Below are 10,132 nucleotides of genomic sequence, written 5' to 3'. Positions count from 1 at the left end.
TGATAAGTTTAAAATTCTTGATGAATGATCAAATACAGAAAATAAATTAGTTATCATTTTCAGTTGAATGAATTAATTATTTTATTTTTAAAATAATTAGACTTAGATGTTTGATTAATTAATGAATAATAATTAATAATTCTAAATATAATAAATGTTATTGAAAATATAAAAAATAATATTAATCATCTAATAGGGGCTATTTGTGGAATTAAAAAATATTAATTAAAATAATTAATAATTTTAGTTTGACATACTAATGTTATAAATTTAACTAATTTTTTTGTTATGAAATAATTTTATTATAAAATTCGTTAGAAGTAATTGCTAATTTACTATTAAGTGGTTTAAGAAACCAATACTTGCTTTCAGTCATCTAATGATGAATTATTATTATTAATTCATTTAATAAAATTTTTTATAGGAATTCTTTCAATTACAATAGGTATAAAACTATGATTAGTTCCACAAATTTCAGAACATTGTCCAAAAAATAACCCAGGTCGGTTAATTATAAAATTAGTTTGGTTTAATCGTCCTGGTGTTCTATCAATTTTTACACCAAGAGCAGGAATAGTTCATGAATGAATAACATCTGCTGCTGAAACTAAAATTCGAATTTGTGAATTTATAGGTAAAACTACTCGATTATCTACATCTAATAATCGAAAATTATTATTAATCATTTCATTTGTTGGGATTATATAAGAATCAAATTCAATATTTAAAAAATCTGAATATTCATATTTTCAATATCATTGATGACCAATAGTTTTTAATGTTATTGATGGTTCATTAATTTCATCTAATAAATATAATAATCGAAGTGATGGAAAAGCAATAAATAATAATATAATTGTTGGGAGAATCGTTCAAATTATTTCAATAGTTTGCCCATGTAATAAATTTCGATTTGTATATTTATTAAAGAATAATATAAATATTAAATAACTGACTAATATTGTAATTATTATTAAAATTATTAATGTATGATCATGAAAAAAAGTCAATTGTTCTATTAAAGGTGATGCACTATCTTGAAGTCTAAAAGTGGCTCATGTTGTCATTTAATTTCTAATAAAAGTAAAATCTTTATATATGAAGCTTAAATCCATTGCACTAATCTGCCATATTAGAAATTAGTTAATAAAGGTAATTCAGAGTATCTATGTTCTGATGGGGGAGTATTTTGAGATCATTCAATTGAAGATCTAAATTGTATAGGATATAAAACTATTCGGTTAGAAATTATACTTTCTCAAATAATAAATAAAAATAATAAGATTCCTATTAATGAAATAGATGAACCAACCGTGGAAGTGATAATTCATGTAGCATAAGCATCTGGATAATCTGAATATCGTCGTGGTATTCCTGCTAAACCTAAGAAATGTTGAGGGAAGAATGTTAATTTTACACCTAAAAATATAATTAAAAATTGAGTTTTTAATCAAATAGGATTTAAAGTTAATCCTGTAAATAAAGGGTATCAATGGATGAGTCCAGCTATAATAGCAAAAACTGCTCCTATAGATAAAACATAATGGAAATGTGCAACTACGTAATAAGTGTCATGTAGAATAATGTCAATTGATGAATTAGCTAGCACTAATCCTGTTAATCCTCCTACGGTAAATAATAATACAAATCCTAAAGATCAAAGTATTGTTGGAGAATATGTTAATTGAGTTCCATGTAATGTTGCTAATCAGCTAAAAATTTTGATACCTGTAGGGACAGCAATAATCATAGTTGCTGAAGTGAAATAAGCTCGTGTGTCTACATCTATTCCTACTGTAAATATGTGATGAGCTCATACAATAAATCCTAATAATCCAATTGCTATTATAGCATAAATTATTCCTAAAGAACCAAAAGTTTCTTTTTTTCTTGATTCTTGTCTAATAATATGAGAAATTATTCCAAATCCAGGTAAAATTAAAATATAAACTTCTGGATGACCAAAAAATCAAAATAAATGTTGATATAAAATAGGATCTCCACCACCTGCTGGGTCAAAAAATTATGTATTTAAATTTCGGTCTGTTAATAATATAGTAATAGCTCCTGCTAGAACTGGTAGGGATAATAAAAGTAAAAGAGCAGTTAATATTACTGCTCATACAAATAAAGGTATTTGATCAAATGTAATACCTGTTGATCGTATATTAATAACAGTAGTAATAAAATTTACTGCTCCTAAAATAGAAGAGATTCCGGCTAAATGTAAAAAAAAAATAGCTAAGTCAACAGATGCTCCTCTATGTGCAATAGTAGATGAAAGAGGAGGGTAAATTGTTCAACCTGTTCCAGCCCCAGTTTCTACTATATTGCTGATGAGTAATAATGTAAGGGACGGGGGCAATAATCAAAAACTTATATTGTTTATTCGAGGGAATGCTATGTCAGGAGCTCCTAGTATAAGGGGTACTAGTCAATTTCCAAATCATCCAATTATGATTGGTATAACTATAAAGAAAATTATCACAAAAGCATGAGATGTAACAATTACATTATAAATTTGATCATTCCCAATTAAGTTACCTGGATGACCTAATTCAGCTCGAATAATAATTCTTAATGAAGTTCCAACTATTCCTGCTCAAGCTCCAAAAATAAAATATAATGTTCCGATATCTTTATGATTTGTTGAAAATAACCATTGTCGCGACTAAGTGCGATTTATTTATGGTATATTCAATGGTGTAATTAAATGGCTGAATTTTAGGCGGTAGATTGTAAATCTATTTATAAGAATATTTCTTTTTAATTAAAGTTAGTTTTATAGTCAATAATGACATTAGATTGCAAATCTAAAGGAGTAATTAGATTACTAAGGCTTAAAAGGTTCTACTAATATTTATAGCTTTGAAAGCTATTAGTTTTTTTAACTTAAAACCTTCAAATATTAGTAGAATAGTGGATGGACAATAGAAATTGTAATTAAACTAAATGTTGAAATAAAAGAAATTATTAATATTCATTTAATAAAAAAATTATTTGATTTTATTGAAAATATTCAATTATTCTCATAATAGTTTAATGTGAATGTAGAAAAACACAATCGTAAATAAAAAAATAATGTAATTAATGATATTGTTACTATAATTGTTGTCAATAAGTATTGATTATTTATAATTAAATGTTGAATTACTAATCATTTTGGTAAGAATCCAATAAATGGTGGTAATTCTCCTAAAGATAGTAAATTTAATAATAAAATAAATTTTAAAATTTTTAAATTGAAAAATGAATTGAATAATTGATTAATATGATAAATTTCAAAATTTTTGAATAAGAAAATTATACTAAATGATAAAAATGAATAAAATCAAAAATATGTCATTCATAATATTTCATTAATTTGTATTGCTGCTAGTATTCATCCTAAATGAGTAATAGATGAAAAAGCTATTAATTTTCGTAATGAAGTTTGATTTAATCCTCCTAAAGAACCAATAATAATTGATATAATAATAACAACATTTATAAAATTAATATTAATTAAATAAGAAATTAATATTATAGGGGCAATTTTTTGTCATGTTATTAAAATTAAATTATTATTTCATGATAATCCTTCTATGACTGTTGGAAATCAAAAATGGAAAGGAGCAGTACCTCTTTTTAATAATAAAGAAGAAATTAAAATCCATTTACTAAATAAATAATCATTTTGTATCAATAAAGTATTTATGTGTATTATAATAATACAAAATAATAGAATTGCTGATGCAATTGTTTGAATTAAAAAATATTTTAGAGAATCTTCTGTAGATATTAGATTATTATTGTTACTATCTCTCATTAGGGGGATAAAAGATAATAAATTAATCTCTAAACCTATTCAAGCTCTTAATCAAGAATTTGATGAAATTGTGATTATTGTTCTTATTAGTAATATTGAAAAGAATATAATTTTTGCAGAATTATTAATAATTAAAAAGAAAAGGATTTATAACCTTTATAAATGGGGTATGAACCCAGTAGCTTTATTAGCTTATCTTTTTATATTTTAGTGTAAGATGCACATAAGTTTTTGATACTTTTAGGAATGGTTTAATTCCATTAAATATAATGAATGTAATAGAATTACATTATTTATCCTATCAAGATAACCCTTTTTTCAGGCAATTCATTAATTTAAAATAGACGGGTTTCTATTGTATTTTTAGAATGCAAAATTATCTTTTTTAAAATTAAAGATTAAATTTCATTATAAAATAAATGAGTTTTTTTTTTATACTAATAGTTTAGAAAAAATTATGAAAAATTAATTTTAAATATGTAATATATTAAATAATTAAAATTAGTGTTTGAAAAATTACTGCTTTTAACTTCATTTAAGTAATAAAAAATTCTAATATAGATAGGTATGAGAGTTAAAATCACAACTCTAATATAGATATATAGATGTATATCGTTTATTTATATTTAATATTTAGATTTATTAAAATTTCTAATAATAGATTATAATATTAATAATCAAATTTTAATATACTAATCTCTATTTTTAAATTGTAGGGTTTTTTTGGACAAGATTAGTATGCATCTATTAATATATTAAATATTTATATATATATAGATATTTATTGATCTTTATAGTATATCTATAAATTATAATGAATGAAACATAATTTTTAAATAAAATGTCATGTATATAAAATAATTGAATGAAAAGTGTCTATTTTGGTATAAAGAAAATTAATCAATAACAAAATTTTAAAAATTTTTTTAAAAATTTCGAAATTTTTTGCAATAAAAAAAAATTATAGAAATGATTAATAATTTAAAATTTTTAATATTGTAAAAATTGAAATTTTGTTAAAAATTAAAAATTTTTAAATTATTTGTCTTTAAAATTGTGGAACTTGGTAATTTTAAAATTTATTATTTATAATTTTATATTTTATTTAAATTTTATTGCTTAATAAATGTAAATTTTATATACTATATTTTATTATTTATTAATATTAAGTATTGATTTTTAAAAATTGAAAATTAAATTATTTTATTTTATAAAAAATAAATAAAAAATTTTAAAATTATTGGTTATTTTTATTTAATATTTTATTATGAATTTGATTTTTATTAAAAATTTTAAATTATTGATTATTTTTAATTCTATTTAATAATTAATTAGGGGTTAGTTATTAATCATTTATTAAAAATCTTAAATTATTAATTATTTTTTAAAATTATTTGTTTAAATATTTATTAATAATTAAATTTTTACAATTTTAAAATTTTTTATTTATTGATTATTTTTGATAATTTTATTTTATTTTATAGAATATTAATTAATAATTAATTAGGGGTTAGTTATTAATTATTTATTTTATTAAAAATTTTAAAATTATTATTTTCATAATATTTACATTTCTATTACAAAATGAATTTATGAAAAAATTTTTAGGGAGGTTAATTACTATATTTAAATATTTATTTAAAAATAATTTATTAATAAAAATATAATTTTAGTTATTAAATATAATTATCTATTAATATTAAATAATAATATTAAAAATTGAAATTATTTTATTTTATTTTATTAAAAGAAAATAATTCTAGATTTTAAAATTATTGATTATTTTTGTTTAATATTTTATTATGAAATTGATTTTTATTAAAAATTTTATAATTATTGATTATTTTTAATTTTATTTAATAATTAATTAGGGGTTAATTATTAATCATTTATTAAAAATTTTAAATTATTAATTATTTTTTAAAATTATTTGTTTAAATATTTATTAATAATTAAATTTTTACAATTTTAAAATTTTTTATTTATTGATTATTTTTGATAATTTTATTTTATTTTATTGAATATTAATTAATAATTAATTAGGGGTTAGTTATTAATTATTTATTTTATTAAAAATTTTAAAATTATTATTTTCATAATTACATTTTTATTACAAAATGAATTTATGAAAAAATTTTTAGGGAGGTTAATTACTATTTCAATATTTATTTAAAAATAATTTATTAATAAAAATATAATTTTAATTATTAAATATAGTTATTTTTTAATATTAAATGATAATATTAAAAATTGAAATTAAATTATTTTATTTTGTTAAAAAAAAATTGGATTTAAATTATTAATCATTTCTATTTAATTTTTTATTATAAAGTTGATTTTTATTAAAATTTTTAAAATTATTAATTATTTTTGATTTTATTTAATAATTATAAATTATTTAATTTATTAAAAATTTTATATTTATTGTTTTTAATAATTTTATTTATTTTATTGAATATTAATTAATAGCTAATTAGGGGTTAGTTGTTAATTATTTATTTTATTAAAAATTTAAAAATTATTAATTATTTTTATAATATTTAATATTTTATAAATATGAGGAGTTAAATGTTAATATAAATTTTAAATAATTTATGAATTAAAATTTAATTTAAATTATTTAATATAGTAAGTTTATATTTATTAGTAATAAATATAAATTTTAAAAATTGAAATAAATTTTATTTTGTTAGAAAAAAATATTTTAGATTCTAGAATTAATAATCGTTTTTATTTTATATCCTATTATGAAATTGATTTTTATTAAAAATTTTAAATTATAAATCATATTTCTATAATAATTTATATTTAAAAATATGAGAGGTTAATTATTAGAATATTAAATTTAAAATAATTTAATAATGAAGATTTAATTTAAATTATTTAATATATTTATTAGTATTAACTGATTTTAAAAATTGAAATAAATTATTTTATTTTGTTAGAAAAAAATATTTTAGATTCTAGAATTATTAGTCGTTTTTATTTTATATTTTATTATGAAATTGATTTTTATTAAAAATTTTAAATTATTAATCATTTCTGTGATAATTTATATTAAATATTGAGGTTAAGTATTAGAGTATAAAATTGAAAATAATTTATAAATGAAAATTTAATTTAAATTATTTTATATAGTTATTTATCTATATAAAATATGAATTTTAAAAATTTAAATAAATTATTTTATTTTGTTAGAAAAAAAAATAGTTTAGATTCTAGAATTATTAGTCGTTTTTATTTTATATTTTATTATGAAATTGATTTTTATTAAAAATTTTTAATTATTAATCACTTTTATATTATTTTGTATTTTATATTATTAAATTAATTTATGAAAAAATTTTTAGGGGGGTAAATTACTATATTAAATTATTAATTTGATAATAATTAGTTAATTTATAATATTAAAAATTTTGAATTATTAATCATTTCTATAATTTATATTTTTATTATTAAAATTAATTGTTTTTATTATTTGAATTTAATATTTATTATTTATTTTTATATTTTTTTATAAATTTATTTTTAATATAAAGTTTTTTTTTAGCTTATTTTTTATTAGAAATTTATTTTATATGTAAATTTTTGTGTGTATTATTATTTATTTTAATAATTAATAATTTAAATTTTATTCTCAGTAATTAGTTTTATTAATCAGTAATTAGTTTTATTAAGCCAGGATCTTTCCTACAAGGTGGAAGACAGCGCACCTCGTGCTAATCCCGAAAGGCAAGGGAGACCCGAACTCCCCGTCGTCTTTCCGACCATTATGCATGCTCGACACGGCCGGGAAAATGATGGAAAGCCTCCTTAAACAACGGCTGATAGCAGCCATTGACGATGGAGGTGGTCTGTCCCATCGGCAGCATGGGTTCCGGAAAGGTCACTCCACAATAGATGCCATAGCCGAGGTTATAAATGCGGTAAGGAAAGCCGAAACCGCGTGCCACCAAGTTAGGCCGGTTGTCTTACTGGTCACGCTGGACGTGAAAAATGCCTTCAATTCCGTCAGGTGGGACGATATGCTCGATGCGCTGAAACAGTCTTTCAAGGTACCTCCTTATCTACTAGCCATATTAGGGGACTACCTAAAAGATCGCTGGCTCACGTACGAAACAAACCAAGGTCAGAGAAAGGTGAGGATAACAGGCGGAGCGGCCCAGGGATCGGTGTTAGGTCCCGACCTCTGGAATGCTTCGTATGACAGCCTCCTTCGTTTGCACATGCCAGATAGTGCTTTTCTTGTCGCTTTCGCAGACGACGTGGCTGCCGTAATTACAGCACGGAACTGCGAGCTGGCGCAGCTTAAATTAAACCAAGTAATGCGCAGTGTAAATAGATGGATGAGTGACCATGGACTTCAGCTCGCGACAGCGAAAACTGAGATCGTAATCCTCACGAAGAGACGAATTCCCACCATTACGAATATGATGGTTGGAGAACAACAAGTACAAACACGCAGCTCCACGAAATACCTTGGGGTGAGGCTAGATAGCAAACTAACCTTCTCGGAACACTTTCAAGGAGCCTGTGAGAAAACTGCACGGACCATAGGATACTTAAGTCGATTAATGGCAAACACAGGCGGGCCAAGGCCATGTATAAGAAAGTTGCTTGCTTCCGCTTCGGATTCTATACTCTTGTACGGTGCAGAGATTTGGGCGGATGCAATGAAATTCCGAAAGTATCGAGCAGCTATTACTTCTATCCAACGCAGAGGGGCGCTACGAATTGCCTCAGCTTACCGCACGGTATCCGCAGACGCAGTTCTTGTTATTGCGGGAACCATACCGATACATCTTCTCGCTGAGGAGAGGAAATCAATTTACCACCTCCGAGGAGAAGTACGTAGAGATGTTGCTGCCGCGCAGGCGCGAAAAGATTCTATCCGACGCTGGCAACAGCAATGGAGCTGCAGCACTGCAGGCAAGTGGACCGGGGAACTGATTCCCGAGCTAGAGCCATGGTTAGAACGGCCACATGGAGAGGTCGACTTCTACCTGACACAGTTTTTAAGTGGCCACGGCTACTTCCGGGAATACCTCCACAGGATGGGCATGGTTGAAAATCCGAATTGCTTATACTGTGGGCTCATAGACGACGTACGCCACACCTTTTTCGAATGCGATCACTTCGCACAGCAACGAAGAAGAGTGGAAGTAACACTAGGTGGCCTATCCCCGGGCAGCGTCATCAATAAAATGACCTGCGGAAATGACAGATGGGACATGGTCAGCAGATATGCAAGGACTATTCTCCTCGCTAAACGGCAAGATGGTTGCTTAGCCCAATAACGTGAGAGTAGCCAAAGAGCTCACGTAGCGCGCTTCCGTGCCCGAAGTTATGCTAAACGCGGTCCCAGGTGCGGAAAATGCGCGGGCCGTGGGAGGTTAGGTTTTAGTGGGTAGACCATAAAGAAAAAGAAAGGGAGTCCTACACTCGGAGAGGCTCGCTGCTACAGAGAGTAGCACCGAGGCTTAACAACCCGGTTAGTGCATAAAGCATTTCCTCCTTCCACGTAACAAAAAAAAAAAAAAAAAAAAAAAAAATTAGTTTTATTAATCAATTAAAATTGGAATTAGTAATTTTATTTAGTATTGGTTAAATTTGTGCCAGCATCCGCGGTTATACAAATAATACAAGTAAACATTTTTCGATGAAAGATATAAATTAAATATATATATAAATTTATTAAGTGAAATTTTAAATTTATAATAGTTTTTAAATTGATTTTATTTAGTCTTAAAAATTTTATTATTAAACTAGGATTAGATACCCTATTATAAAAAATGTAATTATTTTTCATTAAGGTAGTATTAGTTATGTTCTTGAAACTTAAAAAATTTGGCGGTATTTTAGTCTATTCAGAGGAACCTGTTCTATAATTGATAATCCACGATGTACCTCACTTAAATTAGTTTTCAGTTTATATACCGTCGTTATTAGAATATTTTATTAGAATAATAATTTTCAATAATTTGTATTTAAATTTATATCAGATCAAGGTGTAGCTTATATTTAAGTAGAAATGGGTTACAATAAAATTATTTAAATGAATTTAAATTTTAAATGTTTAATGAAATTGAATTTGGTAGTAAAATTTTAAAGATAAAAAATTTGACTTTAGCTCTAAAATATGTACATATCGCCCGTCGCTCTTATTCTAAAATAAGATAAGTCGTAACATAGTAGATGTATCGGAAGGTGTATCTAGAATGACAATTTAAAGCTTATAAAGTAAAGTATTTCATTTACATTGAAGAGATTTTTGTGCAAATCAATATAAATTGAATTTAATATTTATTTATTTATTTATTTTAT

At 23.8% G+C, this 10,132-nt stretch overlaps 1 pseudogene; it reads right to left on the bottom strand.

Moving 5' to 3' along the window:
• Nucleotides 1–2,900: 2,900 nt before the first annotated feature.
• On the bottom strand, nt 2,901–3,937 carry LOC137234967 (NADH-ubiquinone oxidoreductase chain 2-like; annotated as a pseudogene).
• Between the last annotated feature and the right edge of the window lie 6,195 nt (nt 3,938–10,132).

The sequence above is a fragment of the Eurosta solidaginis genome, chromosome X, assembly GCF_040869045.1.
Source record: "Eurosta solidaginis isolate ZX-2024a chromosome X, ASM4086904v1, whole genome shotgun sequence".
Classification (NCBI taxonomy): domain Eukaryota; kingdom Metazoa; phylum Arthropoda; class Insecta; order Diptera; family Tephritidae; genus Eurosta; species Eurosta solidaginis.
This window is presented reverse-complemented; position numbering and strand designations above follow the sequence as displayed.